The 20,545-nt window shown below is 47.9% G+C and overlaps 1 long non-coding RNA gene across 2 annotated transcripts; it reads right to left on the bottom strand.

The window, feature by feature from the left end:
• Positions 1-1,749: 1,749 nt before the first annotated feature.
• Positions 1,750-15,962, bottom strand: LOC121015321 (uncharacterized). 2 transcript variants are annotated; one of them, XR_005783759.1, is made up of 3 exons: positions 15,739-15,962; positions 10,873-11,160; positions 1,750-1,989 (listed from the first exon to the last, which is right to left on the bottom strand). It is a non-coding gene; the product is annotated as an uncharacterized LOC121015321 (long non-coding RNA). The 2 variants fall into 2 exon arrangements; XR_005783760.1 differs by lacking the exon at positions 1,750-1,989 and adding an exon at positions 4,896-4,970.
• Positions 15,963-20,545: the final 4,583 nt, after the last annotated feature.

Raw genomic sequence — 20,545 nt, 5'->3', positions numbered from 1 at the left:
ACTTACTTATGCAATATAGAAATAGAATACTTACTACAAGTTTAATAGTGGCCACTCTGAACGATAGGATTAATGGCGACCTGTATTTTATATTACGCTGGGCTTTATATTTTCTGATTTTCTACAATAGACATAACTTACTTTTTTATAACCAGAGGAGAGAAATGTTCCCAATAATAAAAAGAGAAAACAGGAAGGAAATACAGTAATATGCTGCTGGCATTGATCTCTGGGTATTCACATCAAGGAAATCGGCAAACATTCCAGACCACGGCTTGATTTATTGTTCTCTTGACTCTCTCGATTGAAGGAAGTGACCGAAAAAAGGTTAATAATTTATTCAGGTCAAGGTTAAGAGTGTGTCATTTCTGTCACCATGACATTACAACAGCAAAAATTTGAGATTTACGATTTTTGCTGCCTTTTCTTTACCTGAATTATCTCGTTTTCCACCTCATATAGTGACCATATGTTACTTATAATAAGGGTCTGGGGAAAAGAGTTTCTTCTAAAAATGAGCGGGAAATTGGGGCGCCTGGGTGGCGCAGTCGGTTAAGCGTCCAACTTCAGCCAGGTCACGATCTCACCGTCTGTGAGTTTGAGCCCCGCGTCAGGCTCTGGGCTGATGGCTCAGAGCCTGGAGCCTGTTTCTGATTCTGTGTCTCCCTCTCTCTCTGCCCCTCCCCCGTTCAGGCTCTGTCTCTCTCTGTCCCAAAAATAAATAAACGTTGAAAAAAAAAATTAAAAAAAATAAATAAATAAATAAAAATAAAAATGAGCGGGAAATAAACCGCAAAGCTGTGAGTTCTAGAACGTGTAACAGTATCGTATGTCGACTATTGCTGATGACAGCTATTATGACCACACCCCTATCTATTATTTTCTGTGTTTATTGCATGCACTTCCGACCAAACTGTGATCCTTCGTCAACTGGAAGGTGCCTACAGATTTCAGGGATGTTCAAACGTGAGAGAGGAAAAATGCATCCTAGAATGGACAACGTTTGATGAGTAGCATCACACGCATCACGGAAGAAGCAAAGGGCTTTCCAGATCTCGGGGCTTGGGCAGGCCTCACTACCACACCGCTGTAGAGAGGATGGGGGGGCTGGGTGGGAGGAAGCAGAGCCCAAGGGGCAGACCGCAGCTGGAAGACGTGAGATCCTCACCCTGACCCCCACTCCCTGGTGGCCAAGGGTGAAAGAGTCACCCACTCAGCACGTGGTTCCCTCTCTAGAGGACACCCACTCACGGGGGCAGGGAACGGTGACGTTTAATTGGCTATAACGTCTGGAGAACACTTTGAAGATGAAAAGTGCCAGGTGGCTATCATCACCCTACACTTCTTAAGATGATACATGGAATAATAATAAAGTTCTCCCCCACTGGGCCTTTCATCCGTGGATTTCAAAGCACTTAGCGAACCTTAATTAACTCCCAACACCTCTATGAAGTAGGCATTAATAGCCTCTTGGCTGAGATGGAGAGACAAAGGAGGGCGAGTGACTGGCCCAGGCCCTCAGAGAGTCAGAGACAAGTCCTTGTGAAAGCATTCATTCCCGAGACCCACATCTGTCCATGCCTCTTGCGAAGCGCTAGAGACACCCCGGCTGGGGCTGGCGAGGCTCACAAGTGCCTGTGGTGAAACTGTAGGGAATTTTGTAAACCAGCTGTGAAACAAAGCCGTTATTTAAAATTCAATGAGATTGGTGTAACGTTAAATAAACTACGTTGAAAACAGAAGCGGTGAAAATTCAAAACGTCGCTACGTTTTACGGTTATCCGTGCTCGTTGGGTTAATTACACCTGTAGTAGCCGTAAGGTGGAAATGGCATCGTGTGGTGTGCTCTTGGGTGTCACTCCCCGATTTCCTGTTCAGTGATGTTCACGCTGGTCACCTGAAATCAGCCCCGGTCAGAGCAGGTACACCGAGGAAGCTGACAAGTGCTGCGGACCAAGGCTTGATTTGTTGTCCTCTGGACCATCCGCACTTAAGGAAGAGAGAGGGAAAGCGTTGATGATGCAGGTTCAGGCTAATAGTGTGTCATTTACGTCATTTTTTCCATGGTGAATACCATACAGAGAAACCTCGGGCGCCTGGGTGGCTCAGTCGGTTCAGCGTTTGCCTTTGGCTCAGGTCATGATCTCACCGTTCATGAGTTGGAGCCCCGAACCGGGCTCGCTGCTGTCAGCGTGGAGCCTGCTTTGAAAACCATTATCCAATTCAGGAAACGCGTCCCTCCCATCGCTGACTAACGAGGAAATTCTACATGCATCTACATCACTTCCCTCTCACCTTCCTTGTCACATCAGTAAGTGAAAATACCAGTCAACGTGCATGTCAGGACTATCTTTCTTCAGTCATGGGTTGGCTGCAGACGTTAAGAGCATGACAGAAATCTATGAAAAGCATCAGTTGGCCGTATGGAATGTACAATTCAAAAAATTTGTATTTTATTTAATTGTGCGTGACGCGTTCTTTATGTTGGTGCCCTTGATTATTACGTATGCTTTTTTTTTTTTTTTTTTTGAAAGCCTGATTTACTAACACACCATTGGTAGACCTACGCACGGGCAAGGCTCAGGCCCTGTCCCGATCAAACTGCCAGACGACCCGTACTTCTGGTGTGAAGAGCTATGGTGGCAGCTTTAGCGTGAAGCTGGGCTTCTGGGCCCATCAACCTACCTGGAAGGGGCCCTAGTTCTGTGTTCACGGGATCAAACATTTTGTAAAATTCACAAAGATGTCTGAATGGTAATTGTAAGGCCACGGCCTCTTTCCAGTCTGACTCGCCCTCTGTTTCACTGTGCCCCGTGTCCGCTAGCATTGGAGTGGCCTTGGCATTCTGGGGGACCCAGCCAAGAACCTGAATGGGGGATGCCTTTAGTTTGGGTTCCATGAGATGTATTTATGTCACTCACAGTCACGTCCACAGGTAAGGAAGCCAACAGTAGGCATTATAGTGGAGCAGTGGTCTCCAGGAAGAAGCCTACAGTCTATGTGCTAATCTGCTCAGCGTGATGAGCCCCAGAAATTGTGGACAGTGGACGACAAACGAGATTTGAAATGTGCGGAACCAGAAGCCAGCCTAGGGGAAATCCATCCAGCCATCGGCCACGTACAGTTGAAGCAGAAACTCTGATCCTCATTAATGTCTGGTCAAAACAAAAGTCCTCTTACCTCCTGATGGGAATAACCTGATGATGTAGCCTATACAATTATAAACGCACATTCTTTTCTTTTATGTATTAACTTACACACATTTTTAGTGTTAAGCATTACAAAAAATTTATTTTATTTTATTTTTTTATTTTTTTTTCAACATTTTTATTTATTTTTGGGACAGAGAGAGACAGAGCATGAACGGGCGAGGGGCAGAGAGAGAGGGAGACACAGAATCAGAAACAGGCTCCAGGCTCTGAGCCATCAGCCCAGAGCCCGACGCGGGGCTCGAACTCACAGACCGCGAGATTGTGACCTGGCTGAAGTCGGACGCTTAACCGACTGCGCCACCCAGGCGCCCCAAGCATTACAAAAAATTTAAATTCCAGTATAGTTATCATTAGTTTTATTTATTTATTTATTTATTTATTTATTTATTTTTAATTTTTTTTTTCTTATGTTTATTTATTTTTGAGAGAGACAGAGATAGAGGGTGAGCAGGGGAGGGGCAGAGAGAGAGAGGGAGACACAGAATTTGAAACAGGCTCCAGGCTCCGAGCTCTCAGCACAGAGCCCGAAGCGGGGCTCGAACCCATAAACTGTGAGATCATGACCTGAGCCGAAGTTGGACGCTCAACTGACCGAGCCCCCCAGGCACCCCCATTTGTTTTATTTTTTGATGGGAATTGCATAAAGCAGGATGTATCAGAATCCTGAGTCTGAATGGCACAAACCCGTAGCAGGACCACAAACCTCAAGTATGTGAGGTCGCATACTTGAAGTGTCCCAGCATTAAATGATAAACACATCTCAACCTGCTAATGGGAAGGATTTCATTATCTTTCTAATTTCCTATGGAAAATAACATTGCAAAATCATCGTCCTATGAAGAAGCAATTCAAGAATATGCGATCACGGGCCACCTGGGTGGCACATTCCGTTAAGGGTCCGACCCTTGGTTTCGGCTCGAGTCATGATCTCGTGGTTCGTGAGTTCGAGTCCTGCATCCGTCTCTGTCCTGACAACGTGGAGCCTGCTTGAGATTCTCTCTCTCCCTCTCTCTCTGCTCCTCCCCTGCATGTGTCCTCTCTCTCTTTCTCTCAAAATAAATAAATAACCTTTAAAAAAGAATATACATTCAAAACATGTAGGAATAAAATATAAAGGTGGGAGTTATTTAATGTAAACATGTGTAGTATTTGCCAGCTTGTAAAAGTTTGTAATTTTTGCAATTTATTCAATCCTTCTAAATAAATATGCGGTTTTATACCTAATTCTACATTCATAATTTGGATTCTTTTTCTTAAAGAAGATCTCCCCCAATGTATAGACATTTCAGCTGCCATGAAACCCAGGAGAGCCCCCTGCTGGGGTAAACACAGGTGAGCACCAGGACGGGTGGCTGCAGTGGGGGAGGTCACGGTGGGGGGAAGCTTTGTGGGAAAGATGCTTCTGACCCAGAGGGACGAGTGGGAAAGGGGGAAATTGCTGACCCTCCCTCCTCCCCTTTCTTTGTTCCATCCACCTTCCCTGTAGGACTGAGTGGTCAGAGCCCCAAGGACACAGTGAGTGAGCCCCCAGGCAGAAGAATACAGCCCCTCCTTCCTTCCCCAAGAGAAAGGGCTAGCCCAGAGGCACTCTTAGATGCTGGGATATGCCCCACTGTGAAAACATCCCCTGGTCTGCGGAAGGCAAATGACACCCCACTCCCACTGCCCACCCCACCCACGTGTCTTGTTTGGGTCGTAGGTTGGCTGCGATCCACCATGAAGAAAGCAGTACGTGATTGAAAGGTAAGGACTGCCAACCTGCAGGGGAGGGCAAAAGAAGTGTGAAAAGGGCACATGACTTAAAACAAGAGCATCATAATTAAAAAAAAGAAATACTGGGGCACCTGGGTGGCTCAGTCAGTGGAGCATCTGACTCTTGATTTCGGCTTAGGTCATGATCCCAGGGTCGTGAGATCGAGCCCTACATTGGGTTCTATATCGAGCACTGAGCCCGCTTAAGATTCTTTCTCTCTCTCTCCCCTTCCCTCACTCTCTCTCTCTCTCTCTCTCTCTCTAAAAAAAAAAATACATATCTACACACACACCCACATATATGTGTGTACATGTGTGTATGTAAGTATATGTGTTAATAGTATATGTATGTGCATATACATATGCATATCTATATTTATACCTTTATACCTTTATAGTGTGTGTGTGGAGTATTCCAAACAGATTCCAAACTACAAGGATGTGAACACAATCCCATATCCTAGCAAGCTCCACTGAGGCCTAACCTCACCCAAGACCTCTTTCCAAAGACTTCCCAGAGAATTCTGAGTCTTCAAATGGCACGATTGGGATTTAGACTTTTCCGTGAGACTAAAGTCCTGCCGTGTTAGGAAAATCCTAGACTCAACCCTGAGACTTGAAAGCAAGCAGCACCTCAGATAACCTCTTGCCACCTGGCCCCCTCCTGAAACCTTGGCCCTGACCCCTTCCGTCCACATGTCTGGATTACAGCAGTGTTTTGGCCACTGAGTGGGATGATGGGACACTGCCTGACTCTTGGACACCCATTGGACACCGGTCAGAAGACAGGCCTATCAGAGCAGTAAGTTAGAGGATGGTCCAGAAGCAGCTTTCATCTTGGGAAGCATATTTAGGAGGACATGTAACTCCTAACAGAGTTCCCCAGCTGAGAGGCAGTGAGAGTCCAGCCAAGTTCAAGAACACATTCCACCAGTCTCAACCAACAAGGCCAAAGGCCAAGCAGAGAGGGCCAACATCTGTCGACTGGACAGTATGTGCACCTGCCCAGTCCGGCTTCCCCAGTCTGTCCCCTCCACGCTCATCACTTCCCTCCCACACTGTCACAGAAGAAACCATTTTATGTCACACGCGATTGGTCAAAAGCAGGTGCCTGGGCTGGCCTGGGCCAATCACACTATGTTCCTAAGAAATCTGAGACTCAACCCGGAAAGAGAGCCAGGTCTCTGGTGGCTGAAGTTGTGTGTATGAGCCCGTGGAGCAGGGTGGCTGGGCTACATGTGGTCCACTGTATGGACAAAGCCCATGAGAGGAGAGGGGGCCTGGTGGAGGCAAGACGGAAAGGTGCGGGGTAGAGCTATCTCAACAAAGTCTCAGTTCCTGGTTCCACGTGGTCCTGAGCCCCTCCCCTGCTCTCTGCCTCTCTTACTGTTCTTTGGACTTCATATTACTCCTCAGTATTCTTCCAGGAAAGTCTCTCTTTTTGCTGAGCTAGTTGGACGTTAGTAGCTTGAATAGAATAGTCCTATTATAACCGCAAAGGATGCTAAGTTGACTCTTTCAAAGAGCTTTATGGGGCTTCTACTTAAATGTGCGGTCTGATGTGTAAATTGTGGGCACATGGTTCCTGAACACTGAAGGTTAACCATCAGGGTGATGCTTGAATCCCAAAGATAAAACCCAAGCACACATCCAAAGTCGAAAGATGATTTCACACAGAGTTAGAGTTAGAAGTAAACTTTTAAGGCCGCCTAATCCAGTTCACATCTGGCACCTTTCTACTTCCCAAAGGACTTCAACCCATTTTCAGAATGTTATTGTCGAAAGATCTTTCTAGGCTGAGACAAAAATCTGCTTTCTTATAACTTCCAACCACTGGTTCTTAATTATATACCCTGGAGCTCTACAAAATAGATCAAAGTCTTCTTCCAAATGATAGCACCTAAAATATTTAACATCAAAATACTGTTATTATTATTCCTATTTATTGAGCAATGACTACAAGCCAGCGCACGTTCGTTGCTTTTAATTCTCATTGCATGCTGAGAAGGGGATAGTATGCAGAGCCTCAGTTTACCAGCGAGGACCCTGAGATCATGTGGGATGATGCTGAGCGCGGAGACTGAAGGGAGGCAGCTCACAAGCTAGGAGCTGGATCCTCAGATGTCACCACCTTCCAACAAGAAATTCCTAGGGACCTAGAACCTGAACCTGGCCTTCCAGGTCATCCTGAACTTATATATGTCATGAGGAGACGATGCGGCTCACTTCACAGTGTTTTGGCTTGATTGCTTTGAATGTCTAGCTATTTGGGCCTGTGGTGGGGAGGGTTCTGAGCCGGGCAAACACTAGGGGCCAGCCTGGTGGAAACTGCAGGAGAGACCGCCTCTTGGTGAACGGCAGCTGAACATTCTCTTCCATCTCAAGTCCTTACTGTATACTCTTCAGAATTCTATGGCCTCAGGGGGTTCCTGCAAGGACAGGGTTGGTGGGACTTGGCCTTTTGTCCACATCTCCAGCCCACTGTCGCTGGCTTCTGGCCCTCCAGTCTCAGATGCCCTAGGCCAGCGTGGCTGAAATCCCAGGTCGACACGTAGGGGGCACATTTTCTACCCATGGAAAACAAACCGCCCAAAACATACTGGGGTAAAACAACCACTATGTTATCCTGACAGTTTCTCTGGACAGCAACTTGGACACAGTGAGGGTAGTTCTCTCTGTTTCACAACGTCAGGTGCGTCAGAGGGAAGACGACGCAGTGGCACATCCAGCAGGGGCTGGGATCGTCTGCACGTATCGTCCCTCACACATCTGATGGTTGATATCAGTTGTCAGCGGGGCTGTTGGCCTACGCATGGCCTCTCTATGTGGCCTTTCCACATGGCGAGTCTGGGCTTTCTCACAGCACGTGGCTAGGTTTCGAAAAGCCCAAAGAGGGGCGCCTGGGTGGCTTGGTCGGTTAAGCGTCCGACTTCGGCTCAGGTCATGATCTCACGGTCCGTGAGTTCGAGCCCCGAGTCGGGCTCTGTGCTGACAGCTCAGAGCCTAGAGCCTGTTTCGGATTCTGTGTCTCCCTCTCTCTCTGCCCCTCCCCTGTTCATGCTCTGTCTCTCTCTCTCTCTCTCAAAAATAAATAAACATTAAAAAAAAATTTTAGAAAAGCCCAAAGAGAGCAAGAGGGACATGCATGCATTTTCGTGCTTTCACTTCGAAGTCATCGGACATCACCTCTGCCATATTCAATTGGTTGAGGCCATCACAAAGGTCTTCCCAGGTTTGAGGGAGAGTATGTGGACCCCACCACTCAAGGGGAGGATTGATTGTCACAGTATATAAAGAACACGTGGGATGGGAGATGCTGGTGTGGCTCTTTTGGGAAAGAACAATTTGCCACAGGGAGGTAAAGAAGGGGGAACAAAAAACCACTCAAAGAGACCCTACTCTGTATCAGATTCTCTGTACCGAGAGCCACCGACCTTACCGTGTGGGGGCACCTATTCTGATTCTGCAGATAGGAAAGCTGAGACTCCGAGGGATTCGGGTACTTGTTCAAGACCACACAGAAATCGATGGTGTATACCAGTGGCTCTTAAACTTGAGTGAGTTCATCCTTGGACAACCAGCCCCAGAGATGTCAATTCAATAAGTCTGGGAAGGGACCCAAGAAGTCACATCTCTAACAAGTTCCTAGATGGTGCCAATGATGCTGGCCCAGTGATCACCCTCTGAGAACCATTGGCATGTAGTTTTCGAATCTACACCCAGGTAGACTTGTACCCTGTCATACAGTGTGCCGTGGAGAGCAATGCTTCCAAAGGAACGCTGTGAGATGCCATCAATAATAACACAAGAAAGATGTATCTAAGTTGGAAACGCTTCACTCTGACAACCCACAGACGTCCTCTTCCACGGATACTGAGGGCTGGAAGTAAGAGATATACCTGAAGCCCAAAGGACCTGACCCCGAGCTTCCTTCATGGACTAGGACCCTGTGAAGAGGCCAGAGAGGTCAAAAGAGACCTCTTTTGGAGGTGGAGGAAGAGAAAGGGTAGTGAGTAGTCTTCAGGGTTTTCTACCCTGTGTTTCCAATTCTTGCACATCTAAGATTGTACTTTCGGGCCCGCCTACTGTGGGTGGGAGCCGGTAGGTAGTTCTCGCCAATGAATCCAAGAAAAAGTGGTGTTGCTTCCATGCTGGAGCATTTAATTGCCAACGAGAGACCCTTCGGGGCTCTCTCTTCCCTCCGCTACAATAGCTGGGAATGTTCATGACGGTGGCTGCTGTGTCAGCCTGCCACAGAACACCTGCCAACCCGTGATGGACACACGCGGGGAGTGAGCCGCGGACAGTTGCTGAGATTTGAAGGATTTTTGTTACTGCAGCAAAAACTAGCCTTTCCTAACCGATACGGGAGAAAGGAAAGAGAAGGAACATCCAAGGAGCATTATCAATAGATCCAAGCGAGACCGATTGGAAGAAATAAGTCCACATTTCTGCAGTTCAAGGCCACAGTCTCTGGCTGCTGTGAAATCTATGACCTTCTTATGGTGAGATTCTTTTGCCTCTCTTCCAGATTTTGCAGGCTAATCGGGGGTGGGGGGAGCGGCTTGGACCATCTGTTCTTTGTCATTCCTGACCCCAACTCTTGGCTTTAACCTGTTCCAGCAAGATCTGGTCCCTTTCACATGGATCTGGTCTGAAGGGCAACTTCGATACTGGCCTAGACTCAGATTCTAAGCCTCCTTCTCCTCACTTACCCTCGGCCCCGGGTCTGCTCAGCCACACACTCTGTCTTCTGCAGGTCAGCAAAGACGCCAAGTCTTTGTCAATGCAGTGCCACTGGTGCTCCCCCTGCCCCCCCTGCTCACTGAGTGTCCTTTGGAAGATGCCCGGGGCTGACAGCCAGCATGCATGGCATTCCTGAAAGTGTGCTTTGCCAGGCAGGCTGAAGGGGAAGCTTTGTGCTGCTAGGTTCCCGGCTCCCAGCACCCCGCCAATGATCAAGGGGCCTGGTTCAGACCATCACCTCGCCTGATGGAAACAGAGGGCCCGAGTCCAGGCAGAAGCAGCTGAGACCCAAGCCTTGGGGGCTGGTGGAAGGGGGGGGGTGGGGCTGGAGCTAGCCTGAGCCCTTCCCCCACTGCCATCTGCTCCTCAAGGGTTTTACTGCTATCTGGCTAAGTTCAAGAGAGAAAAAAACAAAGCAAATTAGTGAAAAAATAACATGAAAGGTGGAAACAATTTGTGTTTAGAATCCGATTTCTTTTAAATATATTTTCGCCATCTTTAGCTCTACGGTCCCATGTTTCATCAAACATTGAAAACTTTGAAACTTTCATCATACTTTGAAAAAGAGAACCAAAGAAACGTTGGCATGCCCTTAGTGCAATCGGGGGTCACTCCAGGAGTCTCTGAAGTCTAGAAGCCTTCCATGCCTTCCTGACATCATGCCAAACCGTATCCTAGGCTCCATCCTTCTATGCAACAAGGTCATGTGACTTAGGCTCAGCCAATCAGAAACACCTTCATGGGACGTGGATTCAGGAGTGATTCCAAAAATCAGGCCCAGCACAAAATCCGTTTAGTAAAAGATGGCTGTGTAAACATCTGGTTTCTAGCATAGACCCCAACGTGCCAGAGGCAGAGGCTGTATCTGCAGTGGGGTCCTGGGCTCTGCCTACCATTGTCCTAAGGAGTGGCCAGTTGGATGGACCAATTCCCTCATTCAAAAAAATATTAACTGAGCACTTGCTGTGCCCCAGGCAGGCCATGACAGGACCCTGCCCTCATGGGGTTTACAATACGTTCAAGGGCATCGACTTTCACCAGATAATCACAAACTAATGTAACGTTGCAGTTGTAGCAAGTACTTTGAAGAAGAAAAACCAGAGTAAATAGGTGCTTCAAACTTGGGAGATGTGATCCCACCAGGGAGGTAACAAAGGCTTACTGAAGAAATGACACTTGCAGCAGAAACAATGCTATGTGGTCATCAGACTTCCGTTTTCCTCCTGGGCACATAAGAAGATCACATTTCCTGGCCTTTCGTGCATCTGGTGGGTCCATGTGACTAGGTTTTGGCCAATGGCATAAAGGCAGAATGAGGGAAGCCATTTCCAGCAAATATCCTACATGCAATCTTCTACAGTGTCACTTGGCCATCTCCAAAATGGCAGAGCCAGATGATGGGAAGATTCTGGATCTCCGAGTGGTTGCTTCGAGGAGTCACCTGGGAGAGCTGAGAGACACAGCAGACTGTAGTGGTGGTAGGAAACAGACCTTTGTCGTGTTAAGCCATTGAGTTTCAAAGGCTGTTTGTTACCACACCTTAGCCTATCCTACCCGAACTGATACACTGTTGGGCAGAGAGGGATAAGAAGGGATAAAGAAGGAATAGGGGTTAAATATATAAAGAGAGAGGAGATGAAAACATTCTGGGCAGAGAGAATGGCCCTTTCCAAAGACTTTTGATGGGAGGGAGACGGCGAGAAGGAGAAACTGGAAAAGGCCAACGAGGGTGGATGGAGTGAGTGACGGTGGGGTTCAGAAGAAGGCTATGGAGGGTGGCAGAGATATGAACCACTGGCCAAGCGTAAGAGTCATGTCTGCAAGAGTCGTGCGTGCTCACATTCCTACTGCCCAGATACTCTGGCTGGGGTCCTGTCTGTTTGTTTTCAAGCCAGAGACCCTGGAGTTCTTCACTGTTAGCCTTCCTCACTCCCAGATGCTGATGGCCCTGAGAAGAAGCTGTACTTTTCCATTCTACAGTAAGCTGCCCACATCAAAGCCCAAGAAGCCACAGGCATTTGGGGAGTCGTGGGTCAGATATTTAATTATTCTAATCTAGAAGTCTACTCTCCCCACCCTGCCAAGAACACAAAGTTCCTTTTTGAAAACTAGGATAGTTCATTGGAAGGCTTGAATCTCATCCTTGATCACAAAGCTCTCAGACTCACCTCAAGACCCCCAGAGCTTGAGAACACACAGAAGCCTCCCCTCACCCACAGTCATGGACCACGCAGGAAGCCTCCAGTGTTTGCAGAGGGCGGTGGTAGTTGTTTGCTGTTTTTATTTACTTTTAAGAAAAGCCACCTTCAAAATGGAGAGATGAGAGCGGGCCTATATTTCCAAACACCTTTTGTTGATCCGATTAAATCAGATAAAGAAATTACTATAAAAATATTGCCTCATCTACAAAGCTTAGGATATTTTTTCCCTTTTGCTCTTTTTTTTTATCTTTGAGAAAGATAATGAAAGAGGAAGCTTGAAACCCCATTTCTATTGATGTTCGAACATACTGCTGGATTTAAGAACCAGAAGAGATCAAAGGGAATGGGTCCCATTTCGATAAAATTATAGCAGCTCTGGAAGAGGGTGTGGGGCTCATTGAGGAACTCAGCGGCAAGGAGTTGTTAACACACCTTCATTTGAGCCAAGGACAGAAGGAAAAATGCCTGGGATTCCGGGGGATTAATTAGGAGCGTGGCTAATAACGTTATAGCAGCTGCACACGCGTTCGGCTGATGCCTTTCCCGCAGCAAACCCTTCAAGTCCTCGACAGAAGTCCCATCCAAAGGAGAAATGGATGGTGGTGACTCCAGCCTAGTTCCAAAGGAGACTTCTGTTCTGAAATTTTAACTGGCCTTGGGTCCTTATATCTGTTCTCATTGGAATCTGGGGTGAGAGGAACAGAGGTGGAAACAGCGTGGCGGGGAAGGAACCCAAAACAGTTCCTACCAGCTTTGACTAAATCGCTTACTGTTTCCCTCTTAAAATGCATCTTCCAGTAGATTTCTGTTTTCCCTCCAACCGCCAGAGTCGGTGGGGGCTTCTTGCCCGACACCTGATTATCCAGTGGCTAGGCTGTTGGGCGGGTGTGGCAAAGCAGGTGGAAATATTTGGGCAAAACCCACCTGGGTGGGTTCTCGTGAACACACTCTCGATGGCTGCCTTATTGGCCGGCGCTGATATTAAGAACTGATGATCTGGTTATTGTAATAGCTCTGTAGGGTGCCTGATGGTGGCTGTGCTTGTGGTGAGCACAGCATAATGTATAGAGTAGTGGAGTCACCGAGTTGCACATCTGAAAGGCATGTCATATGGTGTGTCAACTATACTTCAGCTTAAAAAAAGAATGAAAGGAAATCACAGCGAAAGAACTGAACTGTAGTGTGAGAATTCACGCCTCTCCGAGTAGAGATGAGAAAGCACCCCTGTTTGTTTGTATCGAATGGTAACATGAACATTTCAGGGTGCCGTCCCAATCCTTTGCTCCTGTATCCATGCCAATCTAGAGAGCAGGGTGTCAAAAAGCCCCGATAACCATTTTCATCCTAAAGTAGTCATTGCAATTGAAAACAAACACTCATGGATGCCACTTTCAACCATCAGCTGAAGTAGGATTCCACACATACCAAATGTTTTTGGTCTTGGCTTAATTCACACGTAACCAGGAAGGTGAACTGATTTCCAAAAGTCGGTAGAATCAGTTTTTAAAGCATGAGTTGTCCCTGCTTCTCCACTGCCACTTTAATGGAAGAAACGATAATATTACTAATAGCTAGAACTGGCTTAGCGACCAGTAAGTAAGGCATCGTACTGCGTGCTTGACATTCAATGTGCCATTTAAGCTATGCAGAACTTGGACATGAACCTTCGCTTTAAAAAAATTAGCCATCCCGCAACCTTGGTGAGACCTAGGTTGGTCTACCTACAGCTGAATGCATCAATGGTGAAGGCAGGATTTCTAACGCAGCAGCAAATAATAGTCCAAAATTTAAACCAACCGACCAACAAAAAAACAACTCTTATTCTCCCAGGGAATACTCGTTTCTCACATCTTGGAAAAGCATTAATAGAAAAACACCTCGTTATTCAGTGCAACCTATTGACAGTAGCATAATGTAGTTACCCCACATCATGTTCTTGCTAAATGATAGGCACAGAGCTGAGCGTTTTACATACACCATCTCATGTAATCCTCACAACAATCCCATGAAGTACGTACTTCTGTCTGTTTTTCAAATAAGGAAAACTGAGAATCAGAGATATGAAATATTTGCGGAGTTCACACAGCCTCTGAGTGGTAGAAATAGGATTTGAAACCACGGCGTTCCGGGGCGCCTGGGTGGTGCAGTCGGTTAAGCGTCCGACTTCAGCCAGGTCACAATCTCGCGGTCCGTGAGTTCGAGCCCCGCGTCGGGCTCTGGGCTGATGGCTCAGAGCCTGGAGCCTGTTTCCGATTCTGTGTCTCCCTCTCTCTCTGCCCCTCCCCCGTTCATGCTCTGTCTCTCTCTATCCCAAAAATAAATAAACGTTGAAAAAAAAATTAAAAAAAAAAAGAAACCACAGCGTTCAGAATCGCGTTCCACGATCCACGTGTTTCCCTTTACTACCACCATAGTTGTGATTCCCATCATGACTCACTTCTACCCCAGTGGGTTCCTCCTCTAGTCCCAGTCTTCTGCAAGGTACCAGCATCCAGGCATCCCACCCAAAGACCCATGAGTTTTGACCTCCATGTTTTGCCCTACCCAATATTAAAAAAAAAAATTTTTTTTAATGTTTATTTATTTTTGAGAGACAGAGACAGAGCATGAGTGGGAGAGGGGAAGAGAGAGAGAAAGACACAGAATTGGAAGCAGGCTCTAGGCTCTGAGCTGTCAGCACAGAGCCCGATGTGGGGCTCGAACTCACGAGCTGTGAGATCGTGACCTGAGCTGAAGTCAGACGCTTAACTGACTGAGCCACCCAGGCGCCCCTGCCCTACCCATCTTTAATCCATCATCAAACCCCAGCTCCCATCCCATTATCTCTTAGTGAGTGCCCCCTCTCCACCCCCCGCAGGAGAAAAGTGCTAGTTGTATACAGATGTTTGTTACCTCTTTGTAATAGTAAGAATTTAAAGGCAAAAGAAATGTCGAATGTGGAAGAGTGACGAGGTAAATTTCAGTGTGATTAACTCAGTGGTCTATTAGGCAAATGCAAAAGCAATAAATATGGTCACTAGGTAGAATGTTGGAAAATATACAGGAAATAACGCTGAATGAAATATTTATGCTCCACAATTATGGCTACATAAAAACTTACATTTTTACAGATGAAAAATGGAGAAATGTAAATAATGTATATGACTGATTCGTGGGGTTATGGCCCTGGCTTCTTTCACGCGTTAGGGCTGGATGAAAATGTCCTTGAGCTCTTTCGACGCATCCTAATGAAGGCAGTGGCTGTGACTGTGAAAGGGGGGACTCCAACCCCAGACCCGCGCAAGGAGGGGCTTCCTGCCTCTTTCGCAGAATGGAACGTAAGGGAATCTTCCAGCTCCCCAGACAGGGGCATGACTGCCCCGTGTCAGAAACAGCTGGCAGAACCATCAGAGGCCTCACCATCCAGAGACAGAACCAGTCCTTGTCCCCCTTATGCAGGCAGCCCTGGGTCCTGGTCCCTGAGAGCTAAGGATAGAGCTCGTCCAAGGTCCAAACAGCAAGTCGAGGCTCCCAGCCTCAGAGAAGAGTACAGATCAGGACGCTGAGGAAGGCAAGTGGAGAATTCAAGAGATTTCTACCAAAGATGGGATTCAGACCCCAGAGGGCATGGAGCCTGGCCTCACTGGTCTGTGGCTGATCGAGGGGAGGCTCCAATCTTGGGGCCCAGCCAGTCTGCTTCTCTGCTGAGCCCACGTGGCATCACCTCCTTTCTTCTCTTTTGTGCCCTTCCTCCCTTTCATCCTGCGTGGCCCCAGTCCTGTCAATGACACCCAAGGGTACGGTCTAGTCCCTCAGCGGGACCCGACACTCACCCATGGTTGACTCACCAGGATGGGTCCCTGAACTTGTGGGTGGACTTGTCAGTCTCGTCCCTACTGAGCGGTCCCAGGCGTGTGTGAGCCGTCCTGTGAGGAAACACCACTTCTTTGCAAACAGGTGCCCAACAATGCCTTTCATCTGGCTGTACACAGAAGGGACCGAGAACCAGGGCTTTGATCAAAACACAGTGGACGGGAAGCCAGCAGGAGCCCCACTGTCCCTCTCCGCCATCTCGGACTTGTCTTCTGAGCAGCTGCCTTCGGATTTTTTTAACAGCATTGTTCAGGGAACAGGGGGTTTTGCCAGGGCTGGCACTGGACTCAAAGGGGTTTGAAACTGGGAGGCTCAGAATCACAATGACGGCTCTTAGCCTTTCCTCTCTTGGCAGGTGTCCTCCATCCATGAGAAGACGGACAAATCCCACCTACAGAGAGGCTCACCGAGGAGAGGCCAGAATTAATTAGCAAGGAGATGTTGTTATAAACAACAGTTCCTTAAGAAGGGCACTCATTGCTTTCAAGCCCAAAGGTAAATCAAATTAGGCTAATCCAGGATAGACTAGCAAGAATCTGCTTCAAGGAAGACAAATAGTCTGTGTTTCCGCACATCACGTGTACGTCAGTAGGTTCACCCACGTTCCCCGGGGCCTGCAGATCCTGAGACGCTGTTTTAAATATGCTGCTTTCCCTCTTCAGTTTTGCAACATGGTGCTGTTATTGTCATTGCCACTGTTGATTTAAGGCAGGGCGTCTCTGCCTGGGCGCTGTTGACAGGTGCCGTGACTCATTCTCCATCGCGGGGACTGTCCTGTGCCTTGTAGGATGGAGAGACGCTTCCCTGGCCTCAACCTTCTAGAAGACAGTAGTAGCCCCACCTCAGCTGTGACAACCAGTAATGTCTCCAAACACTACCTGGCATCCCCCGGGGGGCAAAACTGCTACCCCACAGTCTGAGAACCATTGATTTGGGGGGGGGGGAGTGAAAGGGGGGGGCGTCTGCTCACTTGAAGTAGAATTCAACCGAGCTCCTGCCCAAATGATCGCTTCCCCATAAAGGGACCTCTCTAGGGACGGCACATCGCTCTTTCTGTTGGAACTTGAACGGAAAGATAAAGCTTCGAGTGCTGAAACATCTAGAAAGGAGAACGTGCTACACAAGACAGGCTGTTATGGTCGGTCACATGGCACATTTGCAATGTCGTTGCTTTAAAATTTCTTTTAATCTTTATTTTTGAGAGAGAGAGAGAGAGAGCACAAGTGGGGAGGGACAGAGAGAGAGGGAGACACAGAATCCGAAGCGGGCTCCAGGCTCCGAGCTGTCAGCACAGAGCCCAATGTGGGGCTCGAACTCACGGACTGTGAGATCATGACCTGAGCTGAAGTCGGACGCTCAACTGATTGAGCCACCCAGGGGCCCGTTTGTTTTTTTTTAACGTTTATTCATCTTTGAGAGACAGAGCATGAGAGGGGAAGGGGTAGAGAAAGGGAGACACAGAATCCGAAGCGGGCTCCAGGCTCCGAGCTGTCAGCACAGGGCCCGACGCGGGGCTTGAACTCACGAACCACGAGATCATGACCTGAGCTGAAGTCAGATGCTTAACCGACTGAGCCACCCAGGTGCCCCACAGTGTCGTTGCTTTTAAAATGGCCCTTGGGTGAGCAGGAGTTCTCACACACTTACCCAACAGATAAAGTAAGGGAACTTTTTCCTTTAAGGGGGAAAAAAAAAAGAAATTCATCTCGTGATATCTTGAAATGAAGCCCCGTAGAACATTTCCAGTGTTTGGTGTTATTAGCTCGACGGACTGTCTGGGCTGCAGAGGAGCTTAGAAGATTAGTCAGAAATGAAGGCGGCATTTCTGAAATTCTTACGCATGTCGATTTTGTGTAAAGTGATATCCGTCCCCATTGTGTTACCTGTGGCTTTTCCAGCTGTACCTATGAACAAAAGTGAGGTTCGCAGAAAAAAATGATCTGAATTCCTCTCCCCCGGGGAATCTGGAGTATGGGCCACAAGCCTATATTTACTGTTCCTACAAGGGATGTCCTGTTTAGTTAATAAATGCATATAATGAACATGACAGGCCAGGTGCTGCCCTAAGTGGTTCATAAATATTAATCCATTTCATAACAGTTCTGTGAAGTAAATACGATCCTGGTCCCCATGTTGTAAGCGGCCTCACAGAGGCACAGAGAAGGAAAGCAGAGGGCCCGAGGACACACGGCTGGTAGGGGCGGGGCCCCCATGTCGTGATACTTCGGAGAATCTTTACAAAGCAGAGGACGAGCTGGGATCGGCCTTCTTGTCCCATTTCTATCGCTTTCGATTTGCCCTCACGTAGACGGCTTGGCTTTGCTGGGCCCAGTTTCCCCAGCCGGAAAAAGGATGGACTGAGATCAGCGTTTGTGTCCCAGGGCGTGATGTCGTTACTAGCGGAATAAGGGATTATTTGGGGTCATATATGGATAGACATTTTTTTCATTGTTATATATTTTTTCATGTCTATTTAATATATATAATGTATGTATATGTGTGTGTGTGTGTGTGTGTGTGTATAAAACAGATAAATATTCTCTCTCTTTGTGTTTTGATCCCTACATATATACACAAAATGTCCCCAAACCTGTGATATCAAGGCTGTCGTATGGGATGAGACCACCGTGGACAGTGGCATCAGAGTTGGGAACTGAGCTCAGAGCACAGAATCAGAAAGCTGACAGACAAGGTGGGTCCTTGACCCCCACAGTCCCCGCCCTGCCCATGTCAACGCAGTTGGGTGAGGATAACTCCATCCAGGGCCTCCCGGGCCTGGCCACACTGAGTGCCCTGGAGAGGGGCACGTGATCCAAATCAGCCATCGAGGCCTCCCGGGGCTTTTGCCGGCACAATGGGAAAGGCCAGCACTGCCAGAGCATCTTACCACCATTAAGAGGTGACAGGGAGGGGCGCCTGGGTGGCGCAGTCGGTTAAGCGTCCGACTTCAGCCAGGTCACGATCTCGCGGTCCGTGAGTTCGAGCCCCGCGTCGGACTCTGGGCTGATGGCTCGGAGCCTGGAGCCTGTTTCCGATTCTGTGTCTCCCTCTCTCTCTGCCCCTCCCCCGTTCATGCTCTGTCTCTCTCTGTCCCAAAAATGAATAAACGTTGAAAAAAAAATTAAAAAAAAAAAGAGGTGACAGGGAGAGGACAGAGACACAGAGGGGCCGGGAGAGGCAGACAGGCCCCCCCCACCCCCGCCGTCTCAGGGCACCCCCTGAGTCTCACAGCCGGCTGGGCAGACACCAGATCTGGCCCTGGACCTGTCCTTTACGTAAGACACACGTCTTCCCCTAGTTTGACTTTGGGTTCTGTTCCTCGCAGAGTCTCCTTTATCACAGGTATGAAGACGGTCTGGGGACTTTGTGACCAGCTGCTGTTTCCTAGTACAGGTGCTGACAGCATCATCGAAAAAGCCACAGCAACTTTGGTGGGGAGAGAGGAGAGACTGGTGTCGCATCCATTCCTCTGCTGGAAGTGACATCTGTGTGTCTCACCATGTGTCAGACAGCACGGGAGACAGAAGAGAAGCAAACCTCAGGATTGACTTCCCCAAGCCTCAGTTCCTCATCTGTCAAATGGGAATCCTAATGTTTCCTGGGCTTAGATGGCATGACATCAGCAACCTGTCTAATGAAGTGTCCTGGCCCAGAAAACGGTCGTGATTGTCATCTTGGTTTTTTATAAGGTATTGCATTGAATGTCACCCTTACCCCAACCCCACACTTCAAAACCATCAACCCCATTTTACTGCAGAGGCACCGGAATTCAGAGAACTTAGGTAACTTGTCCACTTGTCATTCGAGCCAGGTCTGACTCCCCTAACCCAAGTCCTGGGTGCCTTGAAATAACATCCCAGGGTCCAAAGCATGATCCCAAGGAGCCAATCATCAGAGGCAAAGGGCGTGAAGACCACCGGCGGTGGCGAAGAAGTAAGACAAGATAGTAAAGCGAATTCCCCAAAGAGCTCTTTTATATCCTGCCCACCTTGGAAAGTTCCTTGGAAAATCCTGGGGCTAAGGCTTGGAGGAAAATCAGCTTCATGGAACAAAGGTATAGAATAATCCAGCAAAGCGCCCAGTCCCGATGCATCAAGACGAGCTGACATTAATACACGACCACAGATCCCAGATGTTGTTATGGTTGGATTACACGGACTCGGAAAGTTCCGGCATGAAATGCCTGAACGATAACAATAGAAAACAGATCAAAAGCCCAAAGAAAGAAATGAGGAGAAATGAAAAACAGAAGGAACTGCTGGGGAAGATGAAAGCAGAGAATTTCAATTTGACACCAAAGTGGAGCCAGTGTTTAAGGTTTTGCTGGCAGTTGACCCATATCCAGATGAGATTTTTGCAGCATTATATTGGAGGTATGAAATTACCATCTTTGAGTGGTTTCGTAGACTTCTGGGACCTCAGGGTCAAAAGAGTCCGCCAGCAGTCTCCTAAGCTCACCTCTCTCTTTAAATAATCTTGGAGGTGGCCAGTGCTTGAATCTGCACAGACCCTGTCATGATGAGTTCCTCCGTAAAGACCAGGGAGGTCAGCAAGCCAGAAGGGGGATTGAAGACACAATCCCCCCTGGCCAGCTTCATATGTCTCATTGTACCATGGATCGGAACACTCTCTGTGTCTCAGTTCAGATGACAGAGAACCCAATTTACACCGACTTTAGCAGAAACCTATCGAGCAGAATACGTTTAGAGAAAACGTGTTGGCTCAGACAACTGAAATGTTAAGCGATGCTCTAGCTTCAGGTATGGTTTGATCCAGGAGTTT

The sequence above is a fragment of the Herpailurus yagouaroundi genome, unplaced genomic scaffold, assembly GCF_014898765.1.
Source record: "Herpailurus yagouaroundi ecotype Mexico unplaced genomic scaffold, PumYag 206, whole genome shotgun sequence".
NCBI classification, from domain to species: domain Eukaryota; kingdom Metazoa; phylum Chordata; class Mammalia; order Carnivora; family Felidae; genus Herpailurus; species Herpailurus yagouaroundi.
The sequence above is the reverse complement of the archived record's forward strand: the minus strand, read 5'-3'. Positions and strand labels throughout refer to the sequence as shown.